At 41.4% G+C, this 12,964-nt stretch overlaps 1 protein-coding gene and 1 long non-coding RNA gene across 2 annotated transcripts in view; one reads left to right on the plus strand and one right to left on the minus strand.

The window, feature by feature from the left end:
* LOC142099786 (uncharacterized) overlaps window positions 1-12,964 on the minus strand; it is a 365,154-nt gene that overhangs the window by 142,284 nt on the left and 209,906 nt on the right. The gene's annotated exons all lie outside the window — the stretch shown is intronic.
* Window positions 1-12,964, plus strand: part of PLXNA1 (plexin A1) — a 195,687-nt gene that overhangs the window by 35,508 nt on the left and 147,215 nt on the right.

Here is a 12,964-nt window from a genome sequence, read left to right on the forward strand (position 1 = left end):
TCGGTCACTGGGCCACCTACATTTTTTGCCTTTAAAATAGGCTGCTGAGTCTAGTCTTGCACCCCCTCCCCGCGGGCTAAAAGTTGCCACCCCCTGGCTAGGAATGAAAGATACGAGATCAGTTGCAATTTTTAAGAGATCATCTGCTAGATTTCGTATATATATCAGAAATCCCTCCCCATTACTAAAATATGATTTTGAAGTAATCTTATATTTAATAGTTCCTTGATCTATGGTCCCTGTCATTCTCGAATGACTGGGTTGGTGAGAATTGTAGTTCAGTACTGGGGGTTTCAAAATGTGCACAACCCTTTTTTTTTTGTAATTTAAGTAAACCAGCCGTTTAAATCTCTACGGTGTGATATGGGTGAGTCTGAATAAATGGTGCGCTATAAAAACTTGTAGTCATGTGCAGGATTCATCATTTACCGCAGCCTCAATCTGTCTTAAAAGATTTAAGTCAGCAAAACAGCTTCCTCTCAGCTGACAAAGGTCAGGTCGACTGACTCAACGTTGGTATATACTTTCCCTTCCCTGATTTTAGAACCTGAGAACAGTGTCAGTTGTTTCACCTTTCATTTCAGTATGTAATGCAAATATTTAATGTCATTAAATTGATTTCCTGAAACATTCATGATTAATCGAGTCAAACTAGGCCACATCCCCGATCCGCCAAAACCGCATCCACTTTGGGCATTAATATCCGGATGTTGGCATGTTTACAGTTTTATGGTTTGTTTTATAGGTCAGCCAGATATTTTACGGGCTGGCCCAATATTCATGGGAATGCTATCGATCGATTCACTAATCACTAGTAGGATTGGGTTCTGACCTGGCCGGTAAAAATGGGACGCTGTGCTATTGTTATTGGGCTAAACACATATGTGTTTGTTTGTTTTTTTACAGAATGTGACCACCATGAAAACGAACGATTGTTTTTTGGAAACTTCCATTTGGTACTTAGTTAACTGTATGTTATAAATAACTACAAATTCCTTTTTTTTTTTTATCTCCTTCAGAGGCATTTTCAATTTAACTTTTTAGACTGCAATAATGCTGTTGAGTCTGTCTCCTCTCTCTATGGTTTCCATAAACCTGCCATGGATTTCTGAGGGACTGAGGGTAAATAATATTTGTAGGGACAATGAAAACATCTTAAATAAGGACTGTATAGTGTTAATTCAAGTTGACAACTTCACTTTGACAGAAAAAATCCCCCCCCCAATCTAAGAGAGTCTGCAGCAACTGTGGATATTACACAGACCTCTGTGGTCTGCAAATGATTTCCTATGCCTGAAAACAGAAGGGTAAGTGCTCCCCGACGCTTATGTGCCTTTGTCATGGCTGATAATTGCATGCTACTTAAAATCTATTAAAGACTTGCCTGTGAATTTCCATTTGCCTCTGATGGAAGTGACAATGAAGCTGGACACGCGTCATTTCTCGATGCAACGCAGCACAATGGGGCTCATGTCCTACTCCCCTCCGAATCCCTATTCTTTACTTTTAGGCTTCCTGGCCCATTGTTCTCCACCCCACCCCTCCCCTCCCCAATCCACAAGTATAAACATGTTGGGAGCTGCAATTGTGTGGGTAATGATAAAATTCCAGCGTGTGAGTAGTTGTATTGTGCTCTCGCCAGGGGAGGCTGCATTCGTGTCCCTTCTGTCCATAGCGTGCCCTGATCGCAGACGTAATGTAGCCTGCAGGCATTGTAACGGTGTACACACATTTGTGTTGGTGATATTCTGTAAAGATAGATTTAACAAACCTTTTAAAAAGGAATAGTGGAGGTGTTGCCCATAGCAACCAATCAGATTCTAGCTATCGTTTTATACAGTGCATTCTAGAACACGATAGTTAGAATCTGGTTGCTATGGGCAACACCTCCACTTTTCCTTTATAGAAGGTTTTGATAAATCTACCCCTTGGTCTTACACTTTGAGGTGTTTAAAGTACAAAGAAACGTGTGGAAAGAAATATAATATTGGAAAAAATACAATTGACACCAATATAAGTGCACATGACTCCATATACCCAGTAGATTTACTATTATTTGTAATTCATCATTGTCCTGAAAAAAATACTTATTTTTGAAATTCTGCATATTTTCCATAGCTCGCCTTGCTGAGTAGAGTAAATGTTCCCCAATGCCAGAACATTGTTGTTTTTTTTGTTCAAAAAGTTATTGCTTGGTAAATTAAAACCAGCGTTTTACTGTCTTTTCTGTGGTGTTGGGGTATATAGAGGATAGTTCTTTAAAAGTGCAGCTACACAGGGTACTCTATTACCCTGTCAAAGAATGACCGAAATCAAAAGAGAATGTGATTGTGTTATATATATATATATATATATATATATATATATATATATATATATATATATATATATATATATATATATATATATATCTTTCGTAACATATCAAAAGTGCTTTATAACTGCTCGTTCGGAAGAGTTGACTTTGTTTTGTTAGTGTTTAATGCAGATTCATAAAAATGCAGTGTCTTGAGATTTGCTAAAGACTACATATCCTGTTTCATTATAATATAGAAATTCTGGTTAGTACAGCTGTTTGTGTCCTAACCACATGTTTGCGGTTGCGCGGCTTAATGCTTTAATCTTTCTCCAGCACTGAAAGGATTAATGAGAATCGAAACTTTGAGTGAAAAAAACAATTGGGGGGTTTCAATTTGAATGTAGTGCTGTTTCTGCCAAGCAAAGTTTATAGTGCAAAACAACATGTAAAGTTAAGATTTTTTTTATTTTATTTTTCTCAATTTGCTATATTTTTTTTATTTTATTGTTTTTGTTTAGGCTTTTTCTCCTCCTCGGTGCTCATTTTGAGCCCAGTCCCTGTTCTCATCCACCCACCCCCTGTTTACTGGCAGGATGCAGCGAGTTGGGGGGGGGGGGGGGGGGGGCTGCTGTTTTGGTGCAGTTATGCTGTATCTATGCCCATGTTCATTTTTTCGAATTAGTATTGTGCGCCGTGTGAGAATTATTCCCCACATAACAAACCTGTTTCTCCAGATATCTTTTTTCCGTTTTTATAGCAAATACCTGTGGAGCGATCACCGCAAATATTCAGCCAAAAGAATGCTCACCACCAAATCAAACATACATGTGTAGACACAGTTCTTATTTGTTTTTTAAGACCGTTTGTATAACCCTGTTTTCCTCGGGGTTAATGTAAACGGAGTATTAAGTTTTCTTTTGTGTGGCTTTAAAATCACAGTATGGCGCCTAATTGTAAATTGTACGGAAGATAAAGCAGTTTTTGACTGGAAATGCGGAGTTTGCTGGGTTCTGGTGAAGACGCTGATCTTTTCCTTCAGTTAAAAGCGCACCTCTCGCCCATACACCGCGGCGGCGGCCATTTTGTTTGCTTCAACAGACATAAGAATGCACCCGATTAGTTCCCTAGGAACTAGTGACCTCAATGAGGTATTATTAAATTTATACACAATGCTGTCTCGTGAACAATGGTTCGGCGCACAAAATGGCTGCCTCCCGTATGTAAGAGTGCGCGTTAACCACTGATTAAACATGGCCGCCTAATAGTTTTGAAGGGTATGGTGAAAACAGTTTCAATTTTTTCAGTGCTATGGATTTTACTCTCTCATTAGATAAAGTTAAAGTCTTGTGGAAAAGATTAAATGCTCAAAGCATGGTGTTTTTGTATTGCATGTTTTCTCCCCTCGTAAGAGAGCACATCTGCCTCCGAATCTGTCTGAAGTACCTGTGTGCTCCCGCCTCCCCAGCGAGAGAGCCCTGAGATTTGGCTCTCCGCTCCTCTCATGCCCGCCGCGGCTTTTGTAGTTGAGAGAGACAGAGCTGAACAACTTCTGATTAATTCATCAAAATAAATAGATACACATTTCTGCATCTTCGCTCTGATTTCTTTCCCTCATTAAAAATGGATGAATCTGGAGCCTTGTACGCCGACTGATAGCGGCTGCCCGGTGTGATTATCCTATGATCGTATTAACCGCTTTTCTGCCGGGCCCAGCAAAGTGGTGACTTGTGTTTTTAAGAAATAAAATAAGTGGACATTTTTATTGTTCATACAGCATCTCTGCCCCTCTGAGGTAAAATTGTATATATGTCTATATTGCGGCATGTTGGTGGATATATGCTGCTTAAAATTGAAGGTCTCTTGATTTGTACTGTATGGAATTTCCGATCCTTAGTAGAATTTTTGGGGAATTTTTCGCTGTAACTTTTAAGGAAGGAAAACAACCTCTGTTTATGTTCTCTGCAAGGGGGAAGCTGCAATCCCCTTCAGAAAACTCCCAAACAACCCCCCCACCCCCTTCCATTCCTCTCTCAAAGTCATGAACTTCTTGTCATGTCAGAAGAATCCATTTATCATACGGGCCAGTTTGTCTCCCTCTCTCCCCTCAGCCACTGTGGGAAAAAAAATAAAGACATCCTTTTTGTATACATTGCTGCTTGTTTAAATGGCATCCTGCGTCTTTATGATGTGCCGCTATTATATATTAAGATAATTTATTTATAAGTTAATTTCCATTGGTATGTTAAATAAACTCTATTCCGTTTGCTGTGTCAGAGCGGTAACACTGGAGTAAGGGGAGTGTGTGATAGGAATTCTAAAGCGGTCAGCGTGTGTGAGTGTCAGACATTGATTTAGGCGTTAGCAAGAGGGATAAATCTACCTCTTGAAATGAAAAAAGAAAAAAGATCTGTACAGGATTTGGGCAGGATTAGAAGCCGCTGCTGTGCGTTTGGTACACAGCAGATACTCAGTGTGAAAACCTTTGATCAATGCATTGGGGGGCCTCCGTCATGAAGGATTCTGGGAAAAAGAATATTTAATTTAAGTGGCTAAGGCCAATCCTTTGTATTATGTATTTCACATGTGGAATCAATTTGCTATCTTGTACGTTCTATTTGTGTTTTGTTGGGTTTCTTTTTGTTAATTTTTATTAAATGACAGTAATGGAACATTGGGGGGCACACAAAGACTTGCTTATTGTCAAATGGACAGCCCTCTTTAGGAAGCTTACAGTTCAGTCATCTTTTAAAATAGTCATTTATGTGTCAGATTGCTGTGGCCAAAAGAACATTTCTCTTCTACTAATTTGTAGATTAGTCGATTTAAACTGTATTTGACGCCTATGCATGGCCCCAATTACAAAGCGGCACTCACAAAATGACATCACAAAGTGACACCAGTGCGCCTACTAAGCTTTGCAAGGAACGCCGGCGATTCTCCCACCACCGCCCCTCGGCCTGTGTGAGTTTCAGCCCCTCTGCAAACGCTACTATCTTGTTCTGAGAAGCTATGTGGCCATTATGTCGCTAGTTCCTAGTGAATTGATGGACTGTATACAGGTGATGTTTCCATACTGGCAGCCGGCAATGTTTTTTGTTGGATGGAACAGATTAAACGCAGACTTATCATATCGGGCAAACCATCGCTCTGTCTCGCCCCCCCCCTTCACCCCCCCCCCTCCCTCCAGTTACATGTGTTTGATGACATAATTACACCCTGTCATGTATATGCAAACACATAAACACCCACAAACTGAACATATCAATGTATCTCACCCTGCGCTAATTCATAGTTATTTAACTGCTGCTTATATACACAAAGTATGAATTCAGCACACGTATGTTCATGTTGAGTGACATTTTCAAAAATCTTCCGCAGTACATTGGCTACATTCCGCTCTCCGGAAACAAAATCCCAAATCCGCTCTAGTTATAGGTTATAATTTCTATGAAATGCAGTTTTTATATACAATTAAATATTTGATTCAGCGGCATGGCCGAGCAAGAGTGGAATTTGCAGATAGCGTTGCTAAAACTTTGCACCTCTGCAGATTAATCTGTTCTGCTATTAAATGAGATTGCCTCCACACTAGAGGTGGGCGAAGCTGCAACCGTGTTTTGCAGCAATCTAGTGAAAGTTGCACTGCCGGAGGGTCCGGCTCTGTGCTGTTTGACCCTTTAGCATAAACATATTTGCAGTATTAATAACTAAGCCCTTGCTCAGATTGTCGGACATCTGGGATGTGTTAGTATCCATGCAAGGAAGACCTTGCCCTGTGATCTTGCTGGAATCCCTGTGTCAGCGTTTGCAAGTCCTCTGGGCTTAACTCCTCATCTTTCATGCAAAGAAACAAGGCACAGATCCTGTATACATGGAAGTATTTACTTTCTGTGCTGAAATTTAATTATAATACACAGATACCAAAAAGTGCAAATAAATAAGTGCTTACTATGGCAATTATGCTCTCAAAATCAGCAGAAAATAATTGCACAATGTGTGGGCTTTATCATACCTGATATAAATCAGATCTGATATCCAGAATGATGGAAAGCACTCATTGGTAGCCTGGCGTTGCTTGTGTAGGGTCGTATTTGCTGAAATGCGGTTAAACATGCGAGGTCAGGAGATCCCAATATTCTGCAGTTCATGTAGGTTACCAGGTTACATCACCAAACACTGGTAGTGAAGTAATTTATGAGTCAGGGGATCAAATTGTAAGAGATTTACTTATCTGTCATGCTCTAGTCATGGGCTAAGGACAAAATGACTCTGGTAGGACAGTAGTTTGTTCCACATAGGGGAAGTGATGGAATGAACATATAACATGGGGTATGCAGCGTTCTATTCTACTGATCGGAAGTAGTGATTGACTGTACCGTGGATCTCTGCTATAAATGCTGCTGGACATACAGGAAGAATATAGTTCTCACAACATTATTGCAAATGGACATCATCATTTATTTATATAGCACCACTAATTCCACAGCGCTGTACAGAGAACTCACTCACATAAGTCCCTGCCCCATTGGAGCTTACAGTCTAAACTCCCTAACATACACATACAGATAGACAGACACAGACTAGGGTCAATTTTGATAGCAGCCAATTAACCCACCAGTATGTTTTTGGAGTGTGGGAGGAAACCGGAGCACCCGGAGGAAACCCACGCAAACACGGGGAGAACATATAAACTCCACACAGATAAGGCCATGGTCAGGAATTGAACTCATGACCACAGTGCTGTGAGGCAGAAGTGCTAACCACTAAGCCACCGTGCTGCCCACAATCTGCTATCAGTATGTCTTTAATATAAGAAAGATGGGCACGTCATTAGGTCTGTTGTGAACAAACTATTGGTTTGGCTGACGTGGTTGGATTAACCCGCCAGAGGTTGGTACATTCTCCTGCAAATTAAAAAAATCTATGTTTCGTTTGCAAAGTCTTTACATGCAAAGTGAGATGTATTAGCCGTTTGTAATTTTAATTTCACACTTTTGTCATGTGTTTGAGCAAGATGTTGTCCTAGAACGGGAATTTTTCAGAACCTGTATTTTTTGGCAACCTTGCGAAGTTTGAGAAAGTAAGAAGCAGAAGCGGGTTATACGTATAGTTCCGTCTTGTGGGGCATATGAAAAGATTGTTTTGTTTTGTTTTTTTTGCAATTGATGTACCAATTGTAAGACAATAAAGATCCTGGTTTGTTAGTAAATGTCGTGTTCCCATCCCTTCTACTACTGCTTGTGGCTGGATAGAGGAAGTTAGTTCATGGAGCACTTCTTCCCCTAGTTTCACTCTTGACAGTCAAGTTCACGTGGCACGAAAAAATTCTTTTCTTGGCAATATTTAGGAACATCTGCACCCGCCCTGCTGCTCGGCCTTCCTGTAACCCGTGTTCGGGAGCCGTTTCAGCAACACGCCTGCAGGAATTGCAGTTGATTTGGGAAAACACAAAGCAGCAGCTATCGTTTCCTCCGAGCCCTTATTAGCTTGAATGAATTGAAAACCGAATATTTCCTAGCACACCCCCAGCCCATGCTGCGGGTAAACCTGCAACTGAGGGATTCCTTTGACCTGAGCATGGATCTGGGTGTGACGAAACACGTCATATGTTTGTTTAGCTGCCATAATACCATGTGTCATTTTCTTTAACTGTTTATTAGGCGGGCGGCTCTTTGGGTGGCCAGAGAAGTATATTATTTTCACTGTCCTCACTTTTAAATCTTAAAGGCCTAGGACCATATAGAAAATCAGCAGTGGAATGGTAAGTAAAGCCTGCTGCTTTAAGGAAATATGAACCAAATGAAGTAGGTTCGCAGCGCCAAAGATCGCCAGCTGTCTGGTTCTCAGCAGGAGTAAATGAGCAAATTATATTATCAGAGTGAAAACGTCTATTAGCATAGCGGATAGGTCTCTACAAGAAAGTAAATTATACAAGATACAAACAGACGCAGTGGGACCATTAGGAAAACTGCTGAACGTGTAGCCGTGCAAAGAAAGCACATTAACTGGAAAAAGGTAGTGTAACCCATAGCAACCAGATTTGCATTGATTTTTCGAACCGCCGAGGCCGTTTTTCACACGAGTATAACTCTGTTGTGTACATTTATGCCCATTGAAGTGCCCTGTGAGAAAAGCTGCCCACATTCCACCGTGAGGTGTTGCCCGGATGCCACACAATACAATTGTAACTGTTTGAAATAAACTTTTGTTTTCTTTGTTGTTGCTGTATTTTTTTTTTGTGTGTGGACTGTATGATGTTATAAGGTCACTGTCTGTAGAAAGGACAAGTGTTTGGATTGTGCAATGTTGTTGTCATGTGGAGTGAGGCTGCGGAAAGCCTTGTTTCCTCCATGGATGAGTATAGATGGGTGTGTAAGAGATGGTGGGTGCATAGTCTGTTAGAGGGCAGTTATTTCAGGCTTTTCATCAAATGCCAAAATGAGTTGCCACAACCATCATCATCATCACCATTTATTTATATAGCGCCACTGATTCTGCAGCGCTGTACAGAGAACTCACATCAGTCCCTGCCCCATTGGAGCCTACAGTCTAAATTCCCCAACACACACACACACACACACACACACACACACACACACAGACACAGACACAGACACAGACACGGGTAAATTTTTTAGCAGCCAATTAACCTACCAGTATGTTTTTTGGAGTGTGGGAGGAAACCGGAGCACCCGGAGGAAACCCACGCAAACACGGGGAGAACATACAAACTCCACACAGATAAGGCTATGGTCGGGAATTGAACTCATGACCCCAGTGCTGTGAGGCAGAAGTGCTAACCACTGAGCCACTGTACACCCACTGGTATATCTAGTAGAGGCAGCTGCTTTGAGACTATCTAAACATTCCCACTCTGGTTCCTAAATTGTCCAGCAGGGTATAGCTATGTCCTATTGGTTAATATCCCAGGAAAAAAGTTGAAGGCAAATAAATAGCAGCATAATGGGGTGATGTGATGACCATGACTAGATAGGTGCACTTTGTCATTGTATTAATATTATTTGTCATTATTATGTTGTAACTTCGAATACTATTTCAGTTTTTGCAGTTTATTTTGCCTTTTTGAGAAAACCAAAGTCTCCCTAATGCCTGATGTAACTATAGAACCGGCTTCTGAGCTGATTTTTTTTTTTTATTTTTTTTTGTAATTGCAGGTTTTTTGGTTAAGTGGCTTTTGCTGTGTTAAACTTGACTAAGCGCTCACCTCTACCGCATCTCTCGTAGATAAACACACACAACCGTCAACACCGCTAATCTTCTGCTATTTTCTCATTTGAATGGGATCTGGAGACTTGATTAAGTGTGCGGCAAGAGTAAAATTGGGGGTTAGGACTGAGGCAGGCACTTAACGGTTTAATGCTTTGGATTTAAAGGAAAAGCATTCTGCTTTGTGCGGCTTCCAGTACTTTTCTGGCGCCAAGTATAGAGCACCAAGCAGGTTACTCAGAATCACTTGACTGTTGTCCTCCCGCCTTGTAATGTTGGCGTGTAACAAAGCATCATTCTTAGAGCCCTTTCTGATTATAATGCCTTTTCTCCAGGAGAGTAATTGGATATAGCACCAGGGCCATTTAACAAGTGCTGCAGGAGAGGCAGTGAAGCTTATTTCAGATAGGCCTCCTATCACTCAGCCTATCCCTGCATGTTTCCTGCTCTGTGTAGCAGAAAAGTCATTGTTACTTTGTGGGGGTGGGAGCATGCTGGGGGCTGTAATAGGAGAAGAAGATTGTTGAGGGTTTATTTAACCTCTTGTGTTGTGTTAAAGCCATAATGATGATTACTGAGCGATTGTGCACTAAGCTGGCCATGCATGGATGGACGAGTATTACGGTTTGCGGTGGCCAATATCGCCCCTAGTGGCCAGATCAGGTTTTTTGGCCAGACCGGGGTCTGTAATCAGAAGATCCAGGTGCATTTAATAACGTGACCAATAACGATCCGATCGGAATGTTGACGATATCTCGAGTGTGCAGAAGCGGACTAAGATTTGACGATTCCTATTCCAGTGTGAAGGGACCCGCTTTAAGTATCAATTTAGCGTAGGCTTTGGCCCTCCAGTTGGCAGGGCATGCTGGAAGTAGTTCCCCTACATCCACGGGTTGACTTTGTGATCCTATTATAGGACTGTTCAGATCTATGCAAGTCTGAATTTTTTTTATTTTTTTTGGGTGTCTGACTCTGGTATTTGAGCTTTTAGTTAAAGACTAACCAAAATATCAGTTAATTCAACATGAAATGGTATTTTATGACGTGCAGAAATGTATTTGTAAAGGTTTCCATGCCGGAACAGGGCACAAATGGTTCTCATTGTATAAACCAGTGTTGTATAACCCGTTGCACTCTGTAACCAATCATTGTAAGCTCTTGGTATAAGCTTACAGACCAGAAATCAAGTGACTGTAGGGACAATTACCCTCCTTGTGTGTTAGACATGGATTATATACATTTAGCTCTTTGCATTGCTAATAGAGGCTTGCATCTTACGCTTTAGATGACGTTAATGTATTGGCGTCTACGTGTCCTCCATCCTCGCAACCTTTACAAAATGGTTTCCCACCTTCTGTGCTTTTCAGCGATTCATTTGTATAATCAGGCAGAGTGGCGCATTTTTGTTGTCCTGTAATACGACACAATGCCGTTGCGAGAGCACAGGAACAGTTTTTGTTTTTGGGGCACCAAAGCCAATAAACACATGACTGAAAAGCACAGCAAGAAATGCAGTAATGCGTCTCTTTAAAAGTTGATGGGGGCACATACAAAGTGATATATTAGTCATCTGAAGGTGTGATGCACTTTTAGTGGCTCTGTAGCTTGCTAGATTTGAGCACATGCATGTAGTGGGTTTATATTACTTTTAAATGTCCCGCTCTGTGTTTTGGTGGTAATGCTTTGGTGGATGGGTTAGGATGTTAGGAATTGATATATGGACATATTACTTTGATAGGGAACTGTCTTAGAGCTGCCTAGACTCCAGGAACGCTGCAACCACTGAAAATTAAGAGTTGGGGTTGCGCTGCCTCGTTCGGAGGCCCATCCTCTTGTCTTGTGAAAGTCAGATGTTGTTGTAATATGGTCGAAATCCCAGAGGGTTTGTTCGGAGGAATGAGAAAGCATGTTTGGATATTGCTCGCACAGCTGTATGCTTTACACAAGCAGCTTTTTGTTCTTGTCTAACTGAAGTAGCCCCTCCCCAATCGTAACCCGTAATCTCCCCGGGGGGCTGACTCAGATTCGTTAAGTGCTCAGCCCTTTTAATAATCCTAGTGGGCTTTATTTATTTATTTTATGTTTTTCACTTGGGTTTGTTAAGTTGCTGAGGAATCAGAAAACTGGTTGTGTGACTGGTAGTAGCTGGAGTTTTGTTTATGAATGACTAATGTGACACATTCTAACATAAAACGTGTTCATACACCGCTTACAAACTGCACGTGTGTCCCCTGTATTATGGGGTGATGGAAAGTTAGGGGTGCAGATTGCAATGGAACCTGGCTTAGAGTCTCTCACTGGTGGTGGGCTCAGATACCCCCCCCCCCTCTCTCCCCCTCATACCCAGTTGGCCACACGATGGTCCAAGCTCACCTTGGTGACATCATTTCTTCCTCTTTTCCAGACTTGCTTGCAGCGTTGGCTTAATGTCAGCCTTGTATATTAGCAAGGGTGTGGTTCATATTATTTATTAGAAGGAGCCTGTGAGACAGACTTACATGGAAATAAGAGATCACACAAACATTACCCCATTCCTCGAATCTTCCTCTGGCGAGGGAAGAGGGTGCCAGGGGGGAAGGGGGGTTAAAATGGCTCCTTTAGGTTCACTGAGTGAGGAATCGGATTTTGGTCTTTTTTTGTCTTGCCCTCAGTGTTGGTGCTGAACGTTGTATATGAAATTTCTGCCTTTTTTTTTTTTTTTTTTTTTTCATACTTGACTTTGTGTCCACAATGCTTTCTCCACTCTGCAGCAGGCTACATTAGGAGGGAGGAGCTGCTCTAACAGAGCAGACAGTGAAGGACTGGCAGGCTTGCGGTAATGCTATATGTAAGTTGGTAGATGCAACAGGGGCGAGACCAGTGACGTCACAGTAGGTCACATAACCGCAGGACCTGCTTTTTGACTTTTGCCAGATGTCATTGTCCTTAAGATGCAGGCGGGGAGTCATCTATAACAGAGAGAGGGCAGGGGGGTCTGGAATGGAGAGGGGGCAGGGGGAATGTTGAAATGGAGAGGGGGTGGGGGGGTGAGGGTTAAAAGTTTTTTCTTTCTAACATATATATACGTGGAACTTTGATCCATTGACTATACTATTATTTCCCCACTGAACCTGGGATAAATTCCTAGTAACACACCATTGTGCGCCGTATCCTTGTTTTGACTTTCTATTTGATTCTGGACTTACCCACCTATTATAAGGAAGGCTGCCTCCATATGTGGAAGAGGTGTATGTGTGGACTTTCTCTATACTAACTTTATACAATACTGCTGTGAGCGCCATTGTTTATTACGTTTTTGTATATATATATATATATATATATATATTTTTTTTTTTTTTTTAATTTTGTGAATTCTAAAATTAGGAAACGGTAGGATATTTGTCTGATTTTATACTACGTGGTGAATGCATTCTTCTTCCAGCTGCAGTATAAAATTGT

Source organism: Mixophyes fleayi, chromosome 8, assembly GCF_038048845.1.
Source record: "Mixophyes fleayi isolate aMixFle1 chromosome 8, aMixFle1.hap1, whole genome shotgun sequence".
Classification (NCBI taxonomy): domain Eukaryota; kingdom Metazoa; phylum Chordata; class Amphibia; order Anura; family Limnodynastidae; genus Mixophyes; species Mixophyes fleayi.